The 19,379-nt window shown below is 38.5% G+C and overlaps 1 protein-coding gene across 1 annotated transcript in view; it reads left to right on the forward strand.

Moving 5' to 3' along the window:
• The first annotated feature begins 3,276 nt into the window (after positions 1–3,276).
• Positions 3,277–19,379, forward strand: part of LOC118443240 (latrophilin Cirl) — a 265,059-nt gene continuing 248,956 nt past the window's right edge. The window contains exon 1 of the mRNA XM_035869905.2: positions 3,277–3,440. The gene's annotated coding sequence lies outside the window, so the exon portion shown is untranslated. The remainder of the gene's footprint in view (positions 3,441–19,379) is intronic.

Consider the following 19,379-nt stretch of genomic DNA (forward strand, 5'->3'; position numbering starts at 1 on the left):
CCGAGGTAAAAGTCAAATAAACTCATATCGAATATGTACGAGGAGGAGTTAAAAAGTTAGTCGCACTCGTATAAAAATTAAAAAAAAAAAAAAGAAAAAAAGAAATAAAAAAAAAAGAAAAGAAAAAAAGCACAAGAGAAAAATAACGTATAAAAACATTTACGATCATTCTATTATTTATTTGATAAATACAACAAAAGATCTATTTCTTCGCATAATCATCAAATTTATTTAAACATTTATCGTTACGTAGCACGAATTTTTCTACGGCCTTTGTTGAAATATTCCCGTTGAACATGCGATAACCATTCTAGCGTCCAATCTTCATTGAACCAATATCGTCGTTTTGCAAGGCCCTCTTTCTTCTTCTCGTGGGACTTAACAAGTGGAAATCACATGGCGCAAGGTCAGGACTATAAGTAAGGAAGGTCACGAAGGATCTCCTGGAAAAAATTCTAGTGGGTGGTTTGAGAACACCCTCCTTACAGTCTTAACCTTGCTCTCTGTGATTTCCAGGTGTTCGGTCCCATGAAAACCAAGAGGGCCTTGCGAAGCGGCGATATCAGTCAAATGAAAATTGGACGAGGTTAATGGTTATCGCATGTTTGACGGGAATTTTTTCGACAAAGACATGGAAAAATTCGTGCCACGTTACAATAAATGTTTTAATAAACTTGGTTGATTATGTATAAAAGTAAATTGTATTTTCGAATAAATAAAAGAATGATCATAAATGTTTCATACATTATTCTTTTTTATGCGAGTGCAACTAACTTTTTCAACTTCACCTCTTACGTTGAACTATAATTGAAATATCACGACGGAAACTCTTCACGGCGAATTTACAACGTAGTAAATATTCATTTATATTTTATAGTGTATTTCAAAACAGTAAATATGTAAAAAGAATGATATCAGAGATATTGGATAAAAAGTGATTTTGAAATGACGAAGAAATTTATACTAATTTAAGATAATATTAAGCTTAATAACTTTTAAGGATAGGTTAAAAAAAAACAAAAAAAAAACAAAAAAAAATCAACAAAGAAGTGACATTAAAAATAACGAGAGCTATGAAGCTTGCACTTTTCATACATATTTCTAAGAATAAACAATTATTTTGATGAATCCACTTTATCAAATGATTTGTCAAAATGTTAAATTATAAATATCAAATATATCAATGGACATCCAAATACTTTCAAATATTTTCATTGTTAAAAATTCAATTTGTTTATTTTTCTAAGAAATAAAATGACATAAAGTAATAATGAAAAGAAATAAAGAAAAAAGGAGAAAATATAAAAGAAGGAATTTCGTGGATAAAGTTATTCGTGCAATATAAGTAGGTAAAGGCGCGTACACGATTGGCGTCGAGCGATTGCGTCGCGCCCCTCCCAGGACACCCACCATGGCGAAGTACGAACACTGATACTAAACCGCGAGCCAAGCTGCTCGGAACGACAGTTGAACGAGAGTGTGTTTCGAGACCGGATCACGACGATGCCGTGAGCGCAGCACAACGCGTGTGCTACTCTCCACACGATAGCTCGTGTCGTTGATTTCGATTCCCTCTTTTCACTCTCGCTCTTCCTCCCTCCCTCCCCACCTCTCGCGAGCATTCTCCGCAGCGTCGTTCGCGGATTCGCGATCGATCATCCTCGGCGATTCCAAGCAGTGAGAGGGAGAGGAGGAGTAGAGAGGAAGGAAGAGCGCGCGTATAGGAAAACGCGCGCATACGCGACGCCGCGCCGCCGGCTCGTCGAGACTCGAAGGATCCAGTCTCGATCGGTCCACGGATCCAACCGCGCCGTTCCGTTGCTCTACGTCTTTTATCAATCGTCCTACGTGCTACCACTTTCTGTGTTTTCAAAAGATACTTTCAAAGTGAATGAATTTTATTTGCGTATACCCCTTTACAATTTTCTTTCCAATCGCCGTCATCGTAATCAACGTCATCGTCATTTCCACGATTTTAGAAAAGGGAATGGATATTAAAAAAGTGACGGGTGCATCATCGTCGTTGTCGTCATCGTCGTCGTTGTCGTTGTCGTCATCGTCGTCGTCGTCGTCGTTATCATTTGAAAATCATCGTCACCGTGATCGACCTTCGAAAGGGTAGAACAATTTCGAGTAGTACTTTACTCTCGAGGACCATTGATGGTCGCGAGAACGACGCCTGGACGTGTATCGCGTATCCTTCAATGGAGAGAAATGGTGAGAGAGGGAGTGAGTGATCGAAAAGAAGAAGGAGGGAACGAATGAATGGATGGATAGATAGATAGATAGATAGTTGGAGATAGAAACTCAGAGTGTTCGAAAGAGAAAGAAATAGAAAGAGAGAGAGAGAGAAAGAGAGAGAGAGTGAGAGGGATAAAGAGAAAGGGAGAGAAAGAAACAGAAGCTGAAGGAGGGTCGTGCGTACTTAGAGAGGTGTGTAGAGTCATTGTGTACAGGTGCTCTGTGTGTGCCTCGAATCAGTGCTCTTTGGTAACATCATGATCACGCGGCGCGAGTGCGATCGAGTACTCTCGAGTGCTACCGAGTGCGTTTCGAGTGCGAGATACTTCGGGATTATTGTAGAACCACGTGAACGGGCACGCGTACGATCGCCATTGACGTTGCTAGCAACAACGAGAACAACACGAATGACGATGACGACGACAACAATAGGAACGACCACATGCTTTCAAGAGTAGAACGAACTGTCAGAATCAACGAACTCGTAGTGGTCAGACTTGAACTCCTACATAAATACACACATACGTACATACATATATATATACATATATATATAAATATGTATATATGTATATATGTATATGTATATGTATATGTATACATATATGCATGTATATAGACAGCTGGCGAGGAAAAACGAAACGTATTGAAGCGCTGGTAGGACGATAGTCTGCCAACTTTACCGCGAACGGTGAACCCTCCGATTGTAGTATCGACTACAACGCGTTGTGCTCTGCCAGGGGCAAATTAATCCGACGTTACGTACACGTGGACATCAACCATCGAGGAGCAGCACCTACGTACGTACGCGTGAGTTCAGATCGCATTCAAACTACACCGGTAATTACTGTGCGGTCTGCAGGACCGGTCGTTTCCGGTCGATCGACGAGACAAGCCTAGGTTACCCTAACGACGAATTCATCATTCTTCAGGATTACGAACAGTGTATCGCGATACTCTTGTAGTTTCCTTTTATCTTTTTTCTCTCTCTCTCTCTCTCTCTCTTTTTTTCTTGTTTTTTTACTTTTTTACTTTTATTCTCTTTCCCTTTTCCTTTTCTTTTACGTCGTCCTTTAAAGAAGTTCTTTAAATAAACGACAGTGAAAAGTGGAAGAACGAAGATCGTATTCGTTTAATCTCGCTAGAGGATCTTCGAGTTTCTTCTATTCGAGCTTGGATCTCACGAATTCTCTTGAAAGGTGAGTTCTCTTGATTTTTACACGCACATACGCGAATGTGTATTCTTCTTTGCGCGTTTGCTCTTCCTCTTTTTATTCGTGTTTTTCTTCCTATCTTCAACGAGGAGAAGGAGAAAAGAGGAATGCATTGCTACCAGCAGCGCCTGTCGCCGACAAATCCTCGAAATCGAATTTCCCGACGACGAGGGTCCGTTCGAAAGAGCGGAGAAACTGGATCTACGAATGGTGTAGCGTATACGGTGTGTGTGTGTGTGTATGTGTGTGTGCGCGCGCGCGCGCGCGCTCGGGGGCAGGCGCATGTTTCTGTGTGTGTGGGTGGGTGGGTGCGTGTATGCGCGGGCGAGAAAGAGAATGCGAATAAAAGTGCGAAGGCGAAAGATAGAAATGCCTTTCTATAAAATAGCATTTATGGGACGGAAGAAGAAACGTAAGAACGTAACGATATTCTGTGCTCCCACTTTTGAAATTTACTCTCGCGCGATTTAACAAATCGAAAACGTATGACTGATCGTGACAGGAAGTTCTCGGATTTTCATAAAGATCGTCCTTCAAGATCGGAATATTTTTCTGAAGAATCAACGTGTACGTGTGGTTGAAAAAAAAAAGAAAAAAAAGAAAAACTACGTATATCCATTCGAATCTAATATTATAATGCTCGATATTCCATTGAATATGAAATATATCTATTCAAATGAAAGATGGATAATTCATGGATATATGTATCATTACGTCATTAGAATTATTACGATTGAAACCAATAACGTTTACTCCGAATGATCTCGTTAGAGTAAGATAGATGAATATATTCATAGAGTAAAGATGACTTTAAGCCTGTCGAAATCCTTTTCCCTTATCAGTACAAGTTCGTGCATACATGTCCGTTATATACACGTCGTCCGTCATCACTGTTGAAAACTGAAAAGCGAAAAGGTTATCGCTATATACCGTTGCGAATACGCTCCATAGAGTTTTGGACCGTCCGTCGAAACGCGTAATATCGACGTCGTGGCAAGCTGCGCGAGTGTCGATAAGCAAAAGGGTCGTAAAGGGAAATACGAGGAGGAAAACGTTGCTTCAAGATTTTCCTCTTTTATCTTTTCACCCTCTCTCTCTCTCTCTCTCTCTCTTTTCCATCCCTCTGCTCTTTTTTTTCTTCCTCTCTTTCTTTCTTTTACAACAAAATTGTCTATAGTTTCGTTAAAGTTATCTCCGACGAAACGAAAGACCGACTAACAATAAGCTCGAAAACGGAGTTAGAGAGAAAACGTATGGAATGTTACGTGTAATGGTTCTTGCGTTTAAATCGTACCGAAACAGAGACAGAGATAGAGAGAGAGAGAGAGAGAGAGAGAAAGAGGTGGAGACAGAGGAGAGGTTGCTATTGCACCTCGTTTCAGGCCGTACAAACTACGAAGACAAAATTGCACCATTTTCCGGAATGGATGGTACCTACCAACGGAAGCAATACACCGGTCCTATGAAATTATAAGGGATATATCACGAGTTGCAGTCAACGGAGAAAGGACCAAGAGATCTTACCTCGTTCACGGTTTCCTTAGTGTTTCTTAGACGAGGTCTTGGGATGATGCATACCAACTCGTAGGAAGATCGAGCAAATTATCATGCAATGGTTATACCTATACGTGACATTTTCTCGCAGTCGGAACTTTTCGACCTTCGACCCATTGGATATTCATCGAGTATCTTCTCAAAGAAGTGTAATAACGAGCGTCAGTTGTATTGTATGCATGTAGTATTGTTGCCTTTCTCTTTTCTCGAGTAATATACTCAAGAATTACCACGTCATTTAAACGAAACATTAGGAAATCCCATTCAATTATAAAATCTGACTTAATCCTTTGCAATCTTTTATTTTTATTTTTTTTTCTCTTTTTATTTTTTTGCATTTTGCATTTATTCACCAAAAACTTCCTTCAAGGTATTTTATTTATGTTACAACAAAAACTTATTTCTTTATTTTACATTTCCAATGAAAATATGATATTTTAATAAAATAATAAAGAATATTTGTAGAATTGTTATCGGTTAGCGATAAAGAGAAGAAATATCGAATCACGTACCTGTGAAAGCAATTGTGAAGGCAATTAATGTCACGACAAGTATGACATATGTAAGAGTTCAAAGAGTTAAACTAACACTTCTCATTAAAATTATTATCTACGTTAAACACTTTCTTTCATTATTTATTTACATTTTAATTGATTGAGGGGATGCCCTGGAGAAGATTAATTATTTACAATGATTATTTAGAAAGTACTTGAGAGAGTAAATAAACTAAAGGATTATGTAGGACTTTGAGATACTATCATATTTACTAACGTCCCTCCTAATCATTTAATCATTGCCTCTGAAAGGTTTCACTTTGGCTCTTCTCACGAGTATACAGCCTTACGACAACGAAGAATTTTAGCTAGAAAAGGCTATTAATTTAGTAAGAAGGCGCCGGTTTCGATCTTACCAGGATCGAAGGAAGAAGACTCGTGCCTCCTGGTGTTAAGCCGCACCTCTAAACGCGCCCGAAGCACCTCTTCTTTTTTTTTCTAGTCTTTTCTTTTTCCTCATGACTACCGATGCAAGTTGGAAACTGGTTTTGGAATTCCCTCTTCCTTCGTGTAACGTGTTATCTCGTGGTCCTCATCCTCTGTGACGGTCGAGAGAGAGAGAGAGAGAGACAGACAGACAGAGGGAGAGAGAGAGAGAGAGAGAGAGAGAGAGAGAGAGACAGACAGACAGAGAGAGAGAGAGAGACAGAAAGTGAAAAAGAGATAAATAGAGAGAGAGAGAGAGAGAGAGAGAGAGAAAGAGAGAGAGAGTAAGAGAGCTCGATCGAATCCTCTCTTTCTCTTACCAGCCGCGTTTCGGATCCTCCTTTTATTTTCAAGCTTCTATCTCGGCGAAAAATCTATGTCAACCGACATGTTGACACGTGTTCGAAGGTATACCGCGAGAGGAGTAGAGGAACGTGACTGGCAGAAGAGAAAGAGAGAGAAAGGAAGAGGATTCGAGGTAGAACGCCCTGGAAGTCGGGTTACTGGTATGCAGTGTCGGATTTCGCTGTGTCCGAAGAAAGAAAGGCGGAACGAGAGAGGAGCGGCGCGAAAAAGGAGAAACAAGAAAGAGATAGATACAGAGAGAGAGAGAGAGAGAGAGAGAGAGAGAGAGAGAGAAATATGAAGTAAAAGAAAGAAAGAAATCTCAAGGTGTGCACGCACACGCTTGTAACACGTATGCTCGAGTTACACCCGTCTCATGAATCAAAACTATTCGAGAAGGGAGCCTGAAGAACGAAAGATCGAGGACTTACGTAGGTATACCTATTTTTCTCGACTCGCTCTATATGGAAGCAAGAGGTCATGTCGCGCGGTAGCTATCACGATCATGAGATATGAATTTTATTTTATTGTGACGCGAGCCGTCCGTCGATAATATCTTCGAATCAGACTTGGCTACCCCATGGTGATACCTTCTCTCTCCGTTCATCTAATTTCTTTTTCTATTATAACCCATTTTCACTTTTGCCTCTACTTTCTTCTTTATCTTACATTTACACACATACGAACAAACGAACGCACGTATATATATATATATATATGGAACCTTTCTTTTGATAATATTAATAATTAGACGTATGGTAAATTTATAAAAATCAATAATGCGTTAGCATCTACTTTGTATATATTATTTCAAATCAGAAAATTTTAAAACAAAAGGAAATTGTTATTCAAATCGCCGATATTCCTTTTGAAAACGAAGAATGTATCGGGAGAAAGTGCGACTAGACTTAAATATTTATCTGACTATTCTATTTGAAAGGAATCAAAGGAAAAAAGAAATAGAAAGTAAGGAAACGAATAGGATCGAGGAAGAATCTGAAGGTAGAAACGATTAACAGACACAGATCTCTTCGAATACCTCGATAATTTCTAAGTCACGAATCCTTCTTCTGTGCACTTCGTGCGAAATAATCATGCCCTGTTCTCTACCTTAATGCCAACTATTTCTCTTCTTTTTTCTTTATTCTTACATCCGACCGATTTTCTCTTATTTTCTATACACTGAAAAAATGACCTAATTAAATTTTATTCTATCGTATCGTATATATATATATATATATATATATATATATATATATATATACATATATATATATATTAAATACCGTTCAATTCGATACGATTTTCCACGGTGCCTTTGTGTTTTTAAAGAGCTTAACTAAACGTATTTCAATAAAAATAAATCGAGAGAAAGGAAAACAATAATCGATAATTGCTTCCTGTTAAAGTTATGAATGCCACATGATCGTAGCTCTAATTTATGGTCGTGGCAATGTGATTGTCGTTTTTATTCATTATTAAAGGCAAATCAAATAAGAACTAAGTAAAGTTTTGATACAAAATGTAAAAGGTATAATTTATCGATCACGAGTATTGGTTCAGGACATAAAAGTGAGTTACCGGTTACGCTATTGAAACACTTGACTTAAAAAAAACAAAGTATGCAGTAGGTAAATAAACGTTTACAAAGCTCGAGAGTCGAGTATAAGCGTAACGAAGAAGCGAATAACAAGAGGAACGGTACATCGATAAGCGAAGAAAGACAAGCCATTATCCATGCTTATGGGGTTCGAGAATCAACCGACTCGATTCAAGAGACGGTAATACGGAAGCGAAACGTGCTGTCTTCGTGCGGCTTCGTGTGTCGGGTCAACAATAATAAAAGTAATTCTTCCGTCGAAGTAAGTCGACCTGGTCCAAAGCAATGTTTTCGCTTGGTACTCTTCTATGCTATTGTTATGGCATCTCGTAGTTCCTATAGATACATATATATATATATATATATATATATATATATATACCTTTCTACATATTTATACGATTCATATAAGTATGTAGACATAGATACTAGTAAATTAATATTCGCGAGTAGGTGGTGGAAAGTAGGTTCCACGTTCAAACGCTTTCCTCCACATTTTCTCTGACTCATCCGATGGATGTATCATCTCGAATAAGAGAGAAAGAGAGAGCGAGAGAGAGAGAAATAGAGTGAGAATACGGCTAGAGCTAGTTGAACGGCTCTTCTTGCGTGGTTTTCCCTCTCCATCGAATTTTTCCTTTTGTAAAGAGCTCATAGGCGCGCGTTCGCGCGACAACACATCACATATATACGTTTAGTCTCTACAATCCGTACCGAGTACAAGTCGTTAACTCGGAGAGGCACGATTACTTCGCGAGAAAGACAATGGCAACGCCTACATACATATTAACACCGTGTACGTGTCATTCTACACCTACACATATAGGTAACAAACGTTTATGAAGCTCAGTGTATGCGAATGCTTGACACAATTTCGTTTTTCCGAAACGTCGATCCTGCTTTTCTATTTCTCTGAGAAGAATGTAAAACACTTGTGAATCATTCACGCTCTTTGTCCCGTAACGTCGAATTCGTAAAAGATTTGAACGAATAATCGATGAAAAATTCTCTCGTTATTTCCTCTGAAATTGAACGACTTTTAAGGATTATTCTTCTTTGCGCGATAAAAAAAAAAATAAAAAAAATTTAAGGAAATATCATTGTAATCTGTAGCACGGAAATCGACAAATTTCTCTGACTTTGTTTGTGATAACAAAAATGGTGGAATATTAAAGCGTATATAAAAAAAAAAAAAAAGAAAAAAGAAAATAGAAAAATAGGAGAAAAAAAAAGAAGAAAACTATTGGAAAAATTTACAAAGAAATTGATAGATATATTTCTCGCAATGCGAAAAAAAAAACGAAAGGACAAGACGACATCGATGTCAACGATGACAATCGGAAACACGAACGACGCGTTCTCGACCGTGGTCGTTAACCGTGTGCGGCTTATGCATCGAGCACGTAGCTTCTATTATCTTTCGCGCATACAGTACCATACGGACTGCCGGATGTATAACGAACGTATGTATATACGATGAGTCGAGTTTATTGAATCGACGAGAGACAAACTCAAACGCGAAACAAAAAGAAAAAATTAAAAAGAGAAAAAGAGAGAGAGAGAGAGAGAGAGAGAAGGAGAGAGAGAGAAAGAGAGAGAGAGAGAGAGAGAGAGAGAGAATGAGAATGTCACAACGCAAAGTAATTAGATACGTCAAAAGGTTTCATTATAATAATTTCGCGAGCGTAACAGTCGTACCTTGTGAACCGCGTTATCGAAAGGGCATTGTCGTTAAGACATATCAGTGAACCGTTTCTACGTATCTATGGAACAATAACTCGTTGGCATTATTGGCTTTCAACATCACCACCCTCGTATCGTATTGGCAGACTTCGTTCGATTCGTTCGAGTGCTTTTTTACAACGAATATCGATTTTATTCGAATCCGTATATACGCAAACAGATACGTATACGTCGACATCGAAAGAGTTAGTTGCGTGATTCTCTAAACTCTCCCTTTCTCTCCCCCCCTCCTCTCTCTCTCTCTCTCTCTCCTTCGCTTTATGTTTGCCTTATATATTTTAATGAAGTTCTTTGATATTATTTATCCACTTCGTTCATTCTTGGAAGCCATAAAGTATTTGATAACTTTCATAAATAACAACTCTATTTACAATTGTAAATAATATACGCAGTCTCGTTTTACGATCTATACTACGTCGATGTAATTCAAGCCTGTTGCCTATTGAAACTTAACGAAATTAATGCGACCTCAATGGTACAAAATTTCCATCCCCTTTACGCTAGGGAGTCTGCTAAAGGTGAAATGTGGCGAGTTCTATATCTGAAAATTCATCTGGCCGAAAGCAACGAAGCCAAGCAGGACAGCCTAGAATTTGCATTACCGATTCGCAAACTGCGTCAAACGAAACACGGGAAAGTGTTTTTCCGACGTATGTACAACGAACGTACCTGAATATGTATATATTTGTATGTATGTAAATATATATATATATATATATATGTGTGTGTGTATGTGTGTGTATACGCATGTATAGTATTTCGTATGCACCTGTGCGAATAGATACGCGTTTATTTCACGTTTGTACGGCTACATCCCTGAGTAGTGCGGTTGGAAAATGCGATGCGGCCAGACGAGAGTGGATGAGGACCAATCATTCAATTAACTCTGTCCTATACGATCCTCTTGATACGATTTTATCTAATAAAGCTGATGCCACGTATGCCCTTAATATAGCCGTGACAAATGCTACATTCGACTCCGTTTCGTCCAATATCGACGATAGTATGAGACATATACTATAGACCAATATGGTATGATTTATATCTTATCACATTAAAATATCTCTCAATATCAAAAATAAGAAAAATTATTTAATTACATTAAATAATTTTTCCATAAATTCTTTTATATACTCTTATAATATTTTTCTAATATTTATTTCATTATTTATATTATTACAGCTTTAATACGGTATAGGTATTAACGTTATTCCAAAGGAAGTCCTTTCTCACGAAGGGCAAAGGGCAAAGGGCTCTTTCTATTTCTTTTCTTTTAGTTTCTCTTGGTGAAAGTTCCCTTTTCTTTTTCTTCGTTATCCTGCTCGGCAACATTCTAACATTCTAGGTTCAAGCCGAGTATATGAACATAGGTATCACGAAGCCCTCAAATTCGTTTCGTAATCGCTTTTGATCGAGCAACTTCTGATGGATGACTCGCGTCAAGTAGACGCATCGATGCTCTTCGCTGGAGATATATTTCTTATTATTGATCGAACAACACCGACGCAGACTTCTTTAATAGACGCAATGATCGATCGTATCCCGAGATCGTATACGTAACGTTAATGCGTTGAGTTTTTCGCTAGTTTATAGCGTAGATATAGGATCACGGTGCGAACGATTCGTTTCTTCGTTAAATTGATTTCATTCGGTTTTCCACGTTGGATTTCATTTGATACCTTCGTTCGTATTTGCGATTTAAAAACGAATAAATGAAATAAAAGAAAATAAAAGTGAGAAGAAACGAGTAGTACATAATTAATAATACCTAAAAAGGATATTTGAAAAATTATCTTTAAAAATTAAAATATAAAAAAGGGAGAGGATAACATGAAATATCACATTGTGCAAACGTACCGAGATGAAAGGGTTTCTTCGTTAGAAACGTTTTCGTGTAAGCGCGAGTAGATATTAGGTTCGTTTAATTAGATAGAAGGGAAACGTACCTTGCTACGATCTCGATGTAAAAACGTAATATGAGAAAAGAAGAGAGAGAGTAAAAGAGAGAGAGAGAGAGAGAGATCGCGATTAACAGGCTTCACGTTCGACGAGTCGCCAATTCGAATTCTCGATAGGGCGTGTCAGCGTTCTGAATGAAGGATAATAAAATCGGAAGGCTCGCTCATAACCCGTACACGTTGGTGATCGATGCCTGGCTGATCCGAGAAAGAACCACATTTCTCTCTCGTTGCTTCTATGAGTTTTATTGTACGTTGTATTTTACTCTCATTTTGAACACTTGTTTCTATAGTAATTAACCTTTGGGATATTTGATTCTAGGATTATTCGAATAGCTTGCATTTTCTGAACCGACACGAGTTACTTCCATCCTATTGTTACTTAACTTTGTTATCCAAAAAATTTTTTGATTTATTGATAATAACTTTATGATTTCTCTTTCTTCTCTTTGCAATATATTTTCGTTTCGTTATATCATTCGTTATCTTAATACGAATAGTTCAATTATAATACGTCGATGTTAAAATAGAATTTCTTTAAATATGTTTTATTATTGTATCAGTTAATACCTACGATAATCTTACGATAATGAGACCTCGTACGAGATTGTATAAATCTAACGATGAATTTTGATCAGTTTCAATTGCGTGAAAAATATTTCTTTATTCTAATCGTAAGTGTCAATATCGAAAAAGCATTGTAAAAAAAAAAAAAAAAAAATACAAAGCGAAATTGAAATAATATATTTGAAATTGTTTCAATTAAAACCCATCATCTATCAATCTATTTATTTTACGTTTTTCGAAGAAGAATATGTTCGATATCGAACGAATCCGTTCGCGGAAACTCGACCCGTATTCTTAGGTCGCACACACTAATCCCTTCGGAATCGGTCGCATCTAGCAAGTTACGACAAGCAGAGTTTCTCGCTCGCACAATAACGTTCTCCTCACTATTAACCTACTTTCCTCTATCGTGAACGCTTTAAAGCGTTCGTCTTAAAGAGTATATACTTAGCCGTACTTAAGTATAAAAGAATCTCCTTCTTTCCAAGATGGTTTTTTTAGTAAGCAGCTTAAGGTGACTTAAGGAAATCTTTTTCCTGCGTTGCGAAAAACTCGCGAGAAAGGATGAAAAGAAGGACCATAGTAGTTACGTTGAGTTTTCGCGCCTTTTCAAAAGATTCTATCCTATGTTATACCCAAATGCAAGAGAAGGAAAGATAGAGAGAAAGAGAGAGCGAGAGAGAGAGAGAGAGAGAGAGAGAGAGAGAACGATGGCAAACGAAAACGATTCGAAAAGAGACTGTTAAAGAAGATGTAACTAATGCTTGAAATGAAAGCTAATCCTCTGCAAAGAAGAGTGGCTATAACGATTCTATTGTTTTAACTTCTTAATTCTAGATATTTCTGATTTTTCTGATTTTTCTTTTTTTTTTTTTTGTTCTCTCCTATTTCTTCTTCTCCCTTTTTCTTTTCTCTCTCTTTCTCTCTTTTTTTTGTTTTTTTTCTCTTTTTTTTTTTCTTTTTTAACAAACCACCACACGACAAGACGATACGATAATTAATAAGTATTCCTATTTAAAAAGATCGAGCGAGGACTCATGTTCGTTAAGAGTTTTTGACATCCCTTCAAAATCAGCATGTATAATGCTATTACGGTAGCGTTTGCTAACTCATATATACGATCTTACAAGAGGGACGCAACGATAAGAGCAAAAAAGGATGTTTTAAGTCGTCTCGCAAATACAGCGAGCTCTCCAAAGGATACTAAATCCTATCGTTTCGATTCGCGCATACGTTCCTCGGTCCGTCCAGAGCGACCGGGCGGCAGTCAGCCGTTCGAGTCACGTATTTTATGAGTTTCTCGAAAATATAGGTGGTGTTGGTATCCGTAATAAGTGCTCTCTCTCTCTCTCTCTCTCTCTCTCTCTCTCTCTCTCTCTCTCTCTTTCTCTCTTTTCCTTAGTTAAATGATTCATGAGATATCGCAGGATATCTCTTCTCCGTTTTAAACCGTCATCTTCGAGCAACGAGCTGTAAAGCTTGAGGTATGAGTCTTGAGGGTAATATGGTCGTACGTTTTAATTTACTGCGCTCACTGTCCACCGATGCGTTCCGCCTCTCCGCCTCCGCTCTCCCGTCGCGTTGATGACCCGTTCGCTATTTCTACCGCTCTCTTCTCCTTTTCGCAGCTGGATCGCTCGTTTGAATCGTTGACGAGCACTCGACAAAGAAAACAAGACAGAGAAAGAGAAAGAGAGAGTGAGAGAGAAAGAAAGAGACAGAGAGAGAGAGAGAGAGAGAGAGAGAGACAGAGAGAAAGAAAGAGATCGTAGGACGGTACTGTAAAAAAAACTCGAAGGTTCTTAATCCTTCGTTATATTTCTACGTTATATTTACCTACATGCTCTAAGAATATTATCGAGATGGATTTTTTCTCATTGATATAAAGCTGCGCCACGTTTCTTTTTTTCTCCTTTTTCTCTCCTTTTTTTTTCCTTTTCTTTTTTTTTCTTTTTCGTTCTTTCTTTATTTCTTTCCTTCTCTCTTTTCTATTTTCCTTTTTTTCCGATAATTTTTCCAGTTCGTAAAGATTCGTAAAGACGTTCGATTCTCGCTTTTCCATTTTCCTACATCGAGTTCCTACCATGGGTCGAGTCGAATCGAGCTGTGGCGAGTTAAAGAGCCAACGAAGGCAGCACAGATGAATAGATAGCGGCTAATTTTCAGCGTTCATTAGAGCCGGCGGCGGAGTCCTTCGTACGCGTGTACACACGTTGGCTACGACGCGTACTACCAACCTGTGATACTCCTACATGTTCTACACGTGTACGTGTTCGTGCGTGTTGGTTCTATACGTTCGTTGTTACAAAGAAAACGAGAGAGATAGAGATAGAGAGAGAGAGAGAGAGAGAGAGAGACAAAGAAAGAAAGAGAAAGAGAGAGAGAAAGAGAGATAGAGAGAAACACCGAAGTTTTGCGGTCGTAGAGATCGCAGCGGGGAACGGCGAAACACGCCAAGAGAGCAAATAAAGAGATCCGGCATCCCGGAGAAATCTAATTCCTAATTGGTGCTTCGCTCTGTACCCTGCTCGTGTCGGTTATCTACCGCTATCGAAGCGCACGACCGGCTCTCGACATTACTACTACCACTAGTACGAACTGTGGAGCTGCAGAAAGGTTACTCGAGAACGATGAGAGGCTGTGCACGAGAGAGAAAGAAATAGAGAGAGAGAGAGAGAGAGAGAGAGAAGGAGAGTGGGAGAAAGAGAACGAGAGAAGGATAAAGATAGATACACAGAGAGAATAATGGCTGCGGTTTAACTGTCAGACACAAAAGAGGGTCGAAACTGCCGAATACACGCGCGAGCATCAGCGAGTGCGCGCGAGCGCGTAGAGAAAGAGGGACCGAGGGAGAGAGTAGCCTCCCGGGCTCGATTACAAAAATTGAATGTAGCCTCACCTGTCAGCTCGTGAGACAGACCGCGCGTTGCCGCGTCGTTGAGTGCGTTCTATGTATGTATATATGTATGTATGCTGCCACTTGTAATGCCGATTTCGATCGTTAGATCAAAAGAAAAAAAAAAAGAGTGGGAGTATGGAGGGAGGGTTGGAGAGAGAGAGAGAGAGAGAGAGAGAGAGAGAGAGAGAGGGAGAAAGAAAGAAAAAGAAGAATTGATCTCTGGCCTTCTTCGAGCGAGAATTCCCGCGCTGAAGCATACGGTTTTTTTTCTCTCTTTTTCTTTTCTTTTTTTTTCTCTCTTTTTTTTTTTCTTTTTTTTTTGTTGTTATTACTACTTTTTACTCTTGTTTCCTTTTCTTTTTTCTCCTTTCTCCTGTTATTTTTCTTTTCACTTTCTTTCTTTTTCTTATTATTCTCCTTTTTTTCTCTTTTTTACTTTATATAATTCTCCTCTCTCTTTATCCCTTTAACTTTACAACTTTTTCATTAATTCATTCCCCGTTCATTCATTGCTATCAATTCCGGTATTGCAGAAGTTATTTATTGTAAATTTGCAATTGTCAAAATTCTCCAATAATTACCTGAACTAATTAAATATGAGTAGCACAATGGCTTCATCTCTCTCATATCGATCTCTCGAATTTGCCCGATCGAAATGTAATCTGATTGCATTAATGTAATGGTCGCAACGTAATTACAGTGTAATTAGTCTATGCTTAATGCAGATGAGCGTACACGGAAGCGTACGTAATGGCAATCGATGTTGAATGTTAACGTACGGTAGTATGAGATAGTGAACGTTGCCTCTTATTTTTTTTCTTTTTCTTTTTTTTTTGTCTTCTTTATTTAACGTAGATAAGAGATAAGAATTTCGTCGCCGTGAGGAGAAAAGACGGATCGGAGAGAAGTTTTAACGATAGAAGAGAAAGATAGGATAGGATATCAAAGTAATCCCGTTGAAAAATTCTTCCGCTCGATTACACTGTAATCCGACGTAAGGCAGGAATATTAGATGCAATTTACTTCCGATGTGCATAACTTAAACATTACAATATACGGAATCCTCCTATTTCCTTTTCCCCCGTAAATTCAATGTAATCGGATGTCAAAAGAAAAGGAAAGTGAATTTTTTTAGCAGTATCGTCTAACCTTTTTGATTAAATGCCTCAATAAAGATTTCCAATGAATATAAAAATAAATTATTAAATTTGTCTATTGCCAAATTTCATCGTTCGATGAGATGAATTTATAGAAATCCAGGGGATATTTTTCAAACGTTCTCAATATGTACATGTTAATTCACGCAAGTACAAAAAAAAAAAATAAGCGTTATAAAATCCTTCGTTGTTATAACGAAATTTTAAGTAAAACAAAATCCATCTACGACATCAAATATATGTACGTAAATTTATCAAGATTAATTAATTCCATGATCTAACTAATCAAGAAAGTACAATGCGTTAATGCGATATTAAAAGTTTAATTTTATAACGTCAATAATAATTTTTAATCGTTAATAAATTTAAAACAAACGATAGAGATAATGGATAGAAGATGCTAAGTAGATGATAAAAATTTGTTCGTAACAAATGTAAAGGATAAATCGAAGAAATAATATTAGTGGGATTTTAGATCCACGCGTAATTTAACATCCTACAGGGAAAAGGAAAAGAAAGAAGATGGATGGGGGAAGGTGTATGGAAAACGATCGTATCCCTCCCCCCACCGCATCGACGCTTCGCAGCTTCATTCCCCTTTCCTTCGAATAATTTTCTACGATTTTCTCGCCGGAAGGAAGCGAGTCTTGGAGTTCGTATGCATTATGGATTCGCCCGATGACGTTCGTCGACCGTCTCCCGGATAAATCGGTGTACAAAGTAGGGAGAAAGGGAAAAGTTCGTCTATTCGGTGCTCGTACGTGTGGAGGTGGAGATACGGAAAGGGGTGAAAGCTCGATGTAACACGACGATCGTCGTAATGCGGCCAATTTATTCGTTACAATCGGTACGATTCGAGGTTCGAGTCGGTGACTCCTCCGTTTTCTCCATTTCTCCCCATGGTCCTCTTATTCAAATCGCATCTTCCAGGAGCCATTTTCGATTCGCAACAAAGGTATTGACAAAACCGTTTCCCTCATGTAAAATTCACGAAGATGAATCTACTACTTCTTTTTTCTTTTCTTTTTTTTTTTTTGTTCGTTTTCTTCTTTTTCTTTTTTCTTTTTTTAACCCTGCATCATCAATATAGGGGCGGGACGAGTCTGGAAACGATCCGTTTGAAATTATCGCGATAACATGTATTCTTTTATTTTTATTGATCATATTTTGTAGGGTAATAAATATATCCGTTTGTAGATCTATCGTTTTTTTCTTTCTCTCTCTCTCTCTCTCTCTCTCTGGCTCTCTCTTTCTCCTCTGTTTTTTTAAATCTCCATAAAGGTCAAAGAAACCTTTCAACAAAAAATAAAAAAAAATAAAAAAAAAAAAAAGAAAGAAAAAGAAAAAAACTGCAGGTCGAGTAACACGAGAGGAGAAGCATTAAAAAGGTCTTCTCTCTTGACGTCCGTGCCATGGAAAATTAGCATCGCGAAGAATAAAGATATAAAACGGCCATTATTACGGTAACGTGTCTATCGCGTTCCTTCGATAGTACAAGCTATTCGTGCACTCGTGAATGGATAATGGCATCGCTAAATATCCAGTTAACACTAAACGCAAGGAAAATCTTATTCGCGTTTACCTAATCACTCGCTCGAATGGTAACGATCATCTATCGGCCTTTTAATCGATGCAGTTTGGCAAACAAGAAGGTTACACACTCTTAGAAGCAAGCGTTTTACTAATCGATTATCTTCTTACTAGTACTATCGAATAATTGACATTAATCGTTACAATTGGCATTCCTCGTTAAGCTCATACTTTCTCAATAATAATACCTTCATAATAAGACTAAATAAGTATTTATCAATTTCATATAAGAATTCGTAATATTCCGTAGACTTTGATAATACACAAACACAAATACACACACACACACACAGACAGACACACTCGTAGAGAGATTGTTCATATAAGACGATTCTCTGAAACTAATTAAAAAGTGTAAGGTACCAGTAGGTATTTGCTTGTTAAAAAGGGAAAAGGAGGAAATTGGCTAATTAGAAAAGAAAAGAACAGATCGGAGGTTAAGAGAAAGAAAGAGAAAAAAAGAGAATAAGAGGATAGTCGGGACGTTCGATAGACGACGACTCGACTAGGACAATCGTGATTACGAGTTTCGTCGTATAAAAGAGATCTCTCCTCTTGTTTGCGGCAACGACATACTCCGCAACATTCCCTTGAAACTAGTATGAGAGAGAGAGAGAGAGAGAGAGAGAGAGAGAGAGAGAAAGAGGGAAGAAAGGGAGAATCGTATTGGCTCGCGAAGGCGCATTGCGCGCGATCGCGAGCCTCCTTCGTTTCGTTTGTTTCGACCATTTCGTTAATGGAGCCGTTTCTTGGAATAGGCAGAAGCAGTAACGCCGGCAGGTACGCCAGGCAATGATTTTCTTTTTCTTCGCTTTATAAAGTTTCTCTCCTCGTCACCGATCGCCGGCACCCACTACTACTCTTCTCTCCCACCTTCAGTTTTACCTTCGCCTTCTCCAACGACGACTACAACTCGATTTCGAACTCTCGAGAAGGCACGATTCTCCTCTTTACTTCTCTTCAACTTCCCTTCGTACTTCTCCTCCTCCTCCTCCTCCTCCTCCTGCTTCTCCTTCTCCTCCTCTTCCTCCTCCTCCTTCTGTTTCTTCTTCTTCTTCTTGTTCTTTTTCTTCTCTTTCTCCTTCTCTTTCTCCTTCGAACACCGAACGATGCCTTTGTTCAACTACCGGCCATTATTTCCAGAATGGCTCGCGTTAAACGGCCGTCTGTACTCGCTCGTGTGTACCCGACTTCTGTATGTATCCTATCGGCCACCTCCACCCACACCTCCCACTACCAACCAACATCCCAACAAGAAGATCGTACAATGGCGTTAATCGCAACTTCTTTCGCACCGTGCCGCTATTGCCGCTTATCGCGAGAGCACGATCGGTAGCTCAGGCTACTGGCACTCGAACCTTCTTCTTCTTTTCCTTTTCCTCTTCTTACTTTTATTGGTTCGGACGATCGCAAATTAAGCCGACAAGCAACGTATTGCGTACGTTGTCTAAATGTCTGCAACATGGGACACGTCGATGTATATAAATAGGTATGTATGTATGTATGTATGTATGTATGTACGTATGTATTT

Source organism: Vespa mandarinia, chromosome 9 (assembly GCF_050613455.1).
Source record: "Vespa mandarinia isolate Hongniang chromosome 9, ASM5061345v1, whole genome shotgun sequence".
Lineage (NCBI taxonomy): Eukaryota > Metazoa > Arthropoda > Insecta > Hymenoptera > Vespidae > Vespa > Vespa mandarinia.